General features: G+C 30.2%; 1 long non-coding RNA gene across 1 annotated transcript; it reads right to left on the bottom strand.

Annotated features, from left to right (window-relative positions):
- Positions 1 to 4408: 4408 nt before the first annotated feature.
- LOC128132120 (uncharacterized) lies at positions 4409 to 7061 on the bottom strand. Its single transcript, XR_008230047.1, has 6 exons — positions 6944 to 7061; positions 6766 to 6841; positions 5593 to 6484; positions 4854 to 5232; positions 4728 to 4775; positions 4409 to 4550 (listed from the first exon to the last, which is right to left on the bottom strand). It is a non-coding gene; the product is annotated as an uncharacterized LOC128132120 (long non-coding RNA).
- Positions 7062 to 7238: the final 177 nt, after the last annotated feature.

Below are 7238 nucleotides of genomic sequence, written 5' to 3'. Positions count from 1 at the left end.
TTACAATTAAAGTTTTTTAATCTTAGTTGTTTAATTGTTTCATGGTTTTGTTCTTTGTACTTAGTTTCTTAGTATGAATTATGCTTATTTTTATTAATGTGGGAAACATTTCCATTCCATAAATTATTCGATTGAAGCTTCTCTGCTTCAGGTCAAATGTTCATGTTAATTGTACTTGTAAAATATTTTTTATATTTATTTATTTATGTAGATGCAAGCACTAAAACTAATTACATTTGGAGATAGGGGCATTACTTTAGAATTTTGCCCTAGGCATTAAAAACTAATGGAACGGCCTGGGTAAGAGGAGACTTGAATTTGAGACCTCTCGGGCTTTAATTACGAAATGTATATAATTTTCGCTACTTTAATTACATTTTTGTAATTAATACAACTATATAATTAACGTTACTTAGGGTATTATTTATGCCTTACACCCTAGATAATGTTTATACTTATGTTTACTTTTGTTAACTCTTGTATACAGGAAACAAGATTCAATCTTTTATTGCAAATTTATCCATAAAAACATTGATAGTGGCTAGAACAATGTGATAAGAAAAATACGTTGTTGTTACTAGTACACTTATAGTGATCCCTAATGCATGAGTGAATATTTGAATAAGCATCTGTAATACCTATAACTTTCGGTAAATGAATTAGAAATATGTCTTGAAACTTGGCAAAACAAAAAGAGCTGACACCACGGGAGAAGCCATATGTCATGACCTTAACAAACGTGTTTTTGTGAAAATTAATTTAAATATGTGAACTATCATTTTCAAACGGGCTGGATTATTAGCAAAAAAGAAATTAGAAAAAGCATATACACTCATCTCCTTCAAAAACCCTTTAAAATTAAGAACTAAAGCATTCTTGATGGTAGCTGACATGCGATTCCCCTAAAATTATCACAAAAAATATAATTTTAAAAGTTATACCAAAGCAAACAAAACAATGACAACTTATCCATGACAAATACATATGTTCTCGTGTACTAATACCATAATATATATATATATATATATATATATATATATATATATATATATATATATATATATATATATATATATATATATATATATATATATATATATATACACTGTTCAATTCAGACGGCTTCAAATAAATATGTTGTTTGCATAAACGAACACCACATCCCTTAAACTGCAAACCATCGATATCAGAATTCAAATCACTAATCAACTGATATTATGAACCAATCTCAAACACTACAATAGTTCTAACACACAACAATTATACCTATAATTAACACACCCTATGCATCATTTATATGGACAACAAATATGAGTATCAACTCTTAAGCAACTGAACAATCCAACCGGTTACAATATAGTTTCCAAGCACAATAAGTTGAAAGACATGAAAAGCTCAAAACGGAACCCACAAGAAACCATAACCACCTCCCGTCAAATAGTCTTTTCCGTTCGTTTGACACGTCAGAAAATGACACCTTACCCAACTTTGTTTTTTTCGCAAATAGCGTCACATTAGACATGTCATGTGACATTGAAATGCAGAGTTTTCAACACTCAACAAAAATCTGCTTAAGTTATATAGGATAAAGATTTTACATGTTTTTATTAAATTTAGGTAACATTTTTATTAAGAAGCCCATTAAAATTAAAATAAATAGGAAGAACCAGAAAAAGGAAAAAAAAAAAAAAAACATGTACCCAAAATCGATTGTTTGGTACTTTTAAAGTTAAACATCAAAATTTTCAGTTTGATTTGGTTTTAGTAAAAAAAAAAAAAACTAATTCGTTCCATTGTTATAAACTAGGGAAGAGGCCGCGAGTTGCACGGGTCAGATTTTTTTTTTCGATATTTGGTAGGTTATTTTCACGAAAACGTACAACGTTGTGCAAGGAAAACACGGACAGTTTATTTTCCCCCTGAAGATTTTTCTTTATATTAGATAGTCAGACATCATCCACATGCTCTCCACTATTTGTCATAATCGAAAAAAATGGTAATATTAATGTAATATAACATGAAGAGGAAACAACCTTATCTTAACTAAAAAGTTGACTTAAGAAAAAGTTACAAAAAAGGTTACATCAAGTTCTAACACTCTTAAAAAGAATCCACATCAAGCTCCAAAACTCTTAAAAAGAATCCATACATATCGAGGTGTTTATGCAACAATATATCGAGGTGTTTATGCAACAAGAAATGGTAATCTGAAGCCTCTAATTTGGCCTTCCCAGTCCTTTCCTTCTTGTCGATTGTGTCACCAATCTCTATATCTAAGGAGCCTTGCTCATCTCGTTACATGTATGTATGAAATTCCCATTATGCCCCTCAATCAATGAATCAAATACGTGAGGAATATAACAGGAATGAAATATGTAATTGTGACTCACAAGTCACAACGGTTGTTTCATATATTTAGAAAAAAAAAATTATCATACCCACATTTTCCACTTTTCCTTACCAAACCTAACGGTTCTAAAAAAAGCCTCTATATATTTTTTTAATGTTAAAAAAGTGTGCAGGGGCAATATTGTCCTACAACTACATAAATTGTTTTTTATTAATATGAAAAACAGTGTTTAGGGGCAATATCGTCCAAAAACTGTCAGAATAAATTTTTTTTAATATAAAAACAGTGCAGCGGGTTTAAAAAATTAATTTTACTAATAAAAAAAGTGTGCAGGGGCAATATGGTCGTAAAACTTTAAAATTTGAATTTTATTAATATAAAAACAGTTTTCGGGTGTAATTTTTAAGTTTACCACCTTACCCTTAGGCAAAACCCAAGAAAAATCAGTACAATCATCAACTTGCAAACATCCAATGATCAAATTATAATTTTAGAATGATCAAGTCCTTGCTATCTGAAACATAACAGATGTCAAAGTAGAGTAAAATTACCTACATGCCCTTATTCAATCTATTAATTGTTACTTAAAATAATTGAAATTTTCTAAACACTTAACCTAACACTATCGGCACAACATGTAATTACAACTGATAATGAATATTATTTTAAGAAAATTATGTTTTACCCTTTCTAGTATTAGTACATCCCAAAGCCATTTATAATTTTAACTCCTTCTTTCACCAACTATATTTAACATTGTAATTTTTTTTGAAAGTGGTAAATTTTAAATGAAAAATCCAAGGTAAATCTAAACATAACTGAAGTTATTCGAAAATTTTAGTCTTTTTTGTTATCAACACATTTTAGTTAGCCAGTTTTGAAACGTAATAGACCCGTTATTTACCAACATCATTAGACAACCAAGTTGGTCATTAAAAATGTCTAGAATGGATGGTTCTACTTAAAAATGTAAAAAATTAAAAGGTAAAAAAAAAAGATAATCAAATACTTGTTTGAGTGTGGTTAAGTTGAATGAGAGTTTTACTCATTTGAATTTGGTTGAAAACAAAGCCTAAGAAAAATAACCTTTGACTTCAGTGTTTGTGCAAGATCATGATTTTCATCTGTAACTTCAATCGAGAGGTCTCCCTTTTAGCAAGAGAAGATACATTAAAACCCACATATGCTAATAAGATGAACTCAATAATCACTTCTCTTATAGCCAATTTATACTATAGTATCTAAATCTAACTATTTTTGGCCAAAATTATCATAATATGGCTTAAATCACAATCATCAGTTCAAATGCACACCAAAATACTCCTTATTGTCGGATACTAAAACACCTCAACTAATCTGCTTATTCCTCTATGCAAAATGATATAGGACTGTGACAAAGGAACACGAAATTACTTCAAAGCCGTTATAAAATCATAATTGTGGGGCCTACCGATGTTGGTGTTGGTGGGATGTTGGCACCGAGGCTCAAAACAAATAAATGAACAGGTCAATATACTCAAAAGGGTAGTAATCGCTCATAAGTAAGCTTTAAGTTGACAATTTTTTTTTCATGAAAATGGTATCATAATAAATAAGTGAGGTGCACTACTAGAAAAAAAGGCCTTTTACGACGCTCATTGCGCGTCGTAAAACGCTCAGACGACGCGCAAATGCGTGTCAAGGAAGGCCCTGTCATAAAGAGAGACGACGCGCATTTACGACGCGCGTTTACGACACGCAATGCGTATCAAGGAAGGCCCTGTCATAAAGGAAGACGACACGCATTCGCGTGTCGTAACCTTACGACGCGCGTGTTAATGACACGCAATGCGTATCAAGAAAGCCCCTATCAAGAAAGGCCATGTCATAAATGAAGATGACACACATTTTTGCGTATCGTAAATTTAAATGTTTAAAAAATATATATTTATATATTTATTAATTTTTAAGTGAAATTTGCATTTAATGTCTCATAATAGAAATAAAATACCATATACAAAAAATACAATCCATTGCATAAAATTTAATGTCATACAATTCTATTTCTTACAATATATAAATTTTCATTCATCTAATCTACTGTGTTTCATACTAACAATTTAAATGAAGAATGCAACACTTGCATTTGTAGCATCTTATCTCTTTTAGCTTGAGCTTTCTTTTCCTCTTCTAATTCCAGAGTTATTCGCTTTCATCAACCCTGTAAACACAACACAAAATCACTTGTCATTTTCATTCTACATTTAAAATTAATTCTTATTAGGACATTCTACTTTTAAACCTACCAATCTAGTAATTTTTTCAAAGAATATAATTTATAATTTTTTTGTGGAAAGTACATTGTTATTTCTTGAATACAAGATGTTACAAAACTTACCTTTGTAGCCATACATGAATCAATTATTTTCTTAGCTTCAGAAAGAACCTGAAACAAAAAGCTTATGTTCCATATTAATACTAAAAGAAAAAAAGGCTTTGATTATTTGAAGGGAAAAATGCATACATCAATGAGGATATCAAGTAGGAAGTATACTGATGAACAAAAGAGTGAATGTGATCAAAAGTCAATATGTACGACACCTGTGACTTGTGATCTCACTTAAACCATTCCCCTGTCAAATTTATTAAAAAATAATGCAAATTTGAGATAAATAAATTTGAAAAGGAAGGATATTATAATTATGTATAATAATCTAACTCTATGAAAGGTTTCTTATCTTTTCCAGCAGTTGAAGCAACCTCCAAAAACTCCTTATACTCCTGTGTCCACCTTCTAACTGGCAACTCAGTGATGTGGAGGGTACTTTCGTCCTCATCTTTAATTCCTCAACAATTCCAATGGTTGTGTATCCAGTGTCATTTGAATCAAAATATGTCCTAGCCTGTATAAAGAAAAGTAAATAAATTATCATTTACTAAATGGGGTAAATGCAAGAATAACTTCAAACAAACTGTAATAATACACAAAAAACTTCACAAGAAATGATTTTATTTTGAAATCTTTTGAAATTTTTTGCTCTGGCACTAGATTGAAGAATTGGGATCTCAACATTCTTCCTGATAATATTTGTCAAATTTTATTCATCTTTCATAAAAATCAACAATTTGGAGCTGAAATTAAGATTGAAACTTACATTTGATGTCCTGCCCTACAATAATGTGCTCTATTCCATGAAATCTTGACATTTATTCTTGAATTATTATTTTAATAAATAAAATCAAGATTATGGAAATAAACTTACTTAGGGGAGGAAGAAATTGAGTAGTATCTGGGTTGTAAGCGAGGGGCAACAGATGCAAAGAAAACACCAAATGGAGGTTTAGCTGAAGGGAAAGCCTCTATGACTTCAAGAAGGCTTATTTGGCTTGACACTATCCACTGAGCATATTCATCCTGAACAATATTTATCCAACAAATAAATAAATAAATAAATATATAACATCAATTTTCATATTAAGAAAAAGAAATCCCAAACGTTTGGGGGAAAGTTGTTGTGGATATGTTGGCTACTTCTGAGCCCTGTTAACATGAATAAGAAAAATATGAGAAGTTGACCAAATTTCATGTTGTTAATTTAAGAGAAAAACAAGTGATTCTAATCAGTTTGTCTTTATCCTGAAGATGTCCACAAAAAAATAAACTTTTAACTATCCAAGTTAATATACAACTCAAAGTGAAAAAGACACATCCTTATATAATTAGAAATAAGTTAAAAGAAAAAAAAAACATTCTACCTTGATTGGATATTTGCTGAATTTACGTGTAGATATCCACTCTTTTATAAGTTTGCAAGTATCTGGAAGCACTGCAAATATGAAAAACGAACCCATTGGCATAAACTGTACCTGGAACCCCACATCTCCAAGCAACTTGATGTGGCAGCTATCCAAGAACAGGAGGCTTACTTACATTGCTAAGATTCAAGCAATTATACTTTGGAAGAATGATAATACCTCAAAAATAGTACCTCATATAGTTTAAAAACAAATTGCTATTTCTTTAAAAGATTTGTACAACAGAAATTTATAAAAATATGAGTAAAAACTGAAATTATGGATTTACCGTCCATGTTGCGTATTGTACTGTGGGGTATTCCTTCTTGATTTTAGATTTCACTTGGATCCATGATCTTCCTGCATATATATACATGACCATAAATTATTATATGACTTTAAAGTTGAAAAATGATATCAACTTTAAAAAGGTTAAATGCAAGAAAACTTATTTACAGATTATATAGAAAAACTTATTTCTATCATTACTCATGATTTTGTTATTTTTCAAAACAAAATAATAACTTTCAAATCATACATCCAAACACCCCCATTAGCATTAAACCAATTCATAATCGTTTATCTACTAAAATAATTATAGTCAACATATTTATTCAAACAAGGAACCAAAAAGACCTTACCCTCGATAACAAGCCCATAGTAAAGCATAAAAATCAAGTTGTTCCATGGAGAAGATGTCACTTGTTCAAGCAACACCTACAAATATATAGATCAAATCGCGAATTAGGTGTCATATAATTCAGTTGTAAGATTGTAAATTTCCATTGTTATCCTTATTATCAAAGGTTCTTAGGATACCTTTTTGGCAACTGTTGTCGTGTCTTTTTTGCCCTTGAACAACTTATCCAACAATAAGTGGTAGAAATGCCCAAATGGTCCAAGATATGCACACCCAAAAAGCTACAAACACTCCCGCGTTAATATTCTATACTGATTCTTATATATATATATATATATATATATATATATATATATATATATATATATATATATATATTTGACTGGTGCTTTTTCATTTATTGCAGAGAGAATAAGTTATGTGACTTTCATATCCTGATATTTTATATGTGACACCCCGACCTTACGGATACTG

The sequence above is a fragment of the Lactuca sativa genome, chromosome 2, assembly GCF_002870075.4.
Source record: "Lactuca sativa cultivar Salinas chromosome 2, Lsat_Salinas_v11, whole genome shotgun sequence".
In the NCBI taxonomy this organism is placed as follows: domain Eukaryota; kingdom Viridiplantae; phylum Streptophyta; class Magnoliopsida; order Asterales; family Asteraceae; genus Lactuca; species Lactuca sativa.
Note: the sequence above shows the minus strand (reverse complement) of the source record. Positions and strands in the feature narration are given on the sequence as shown.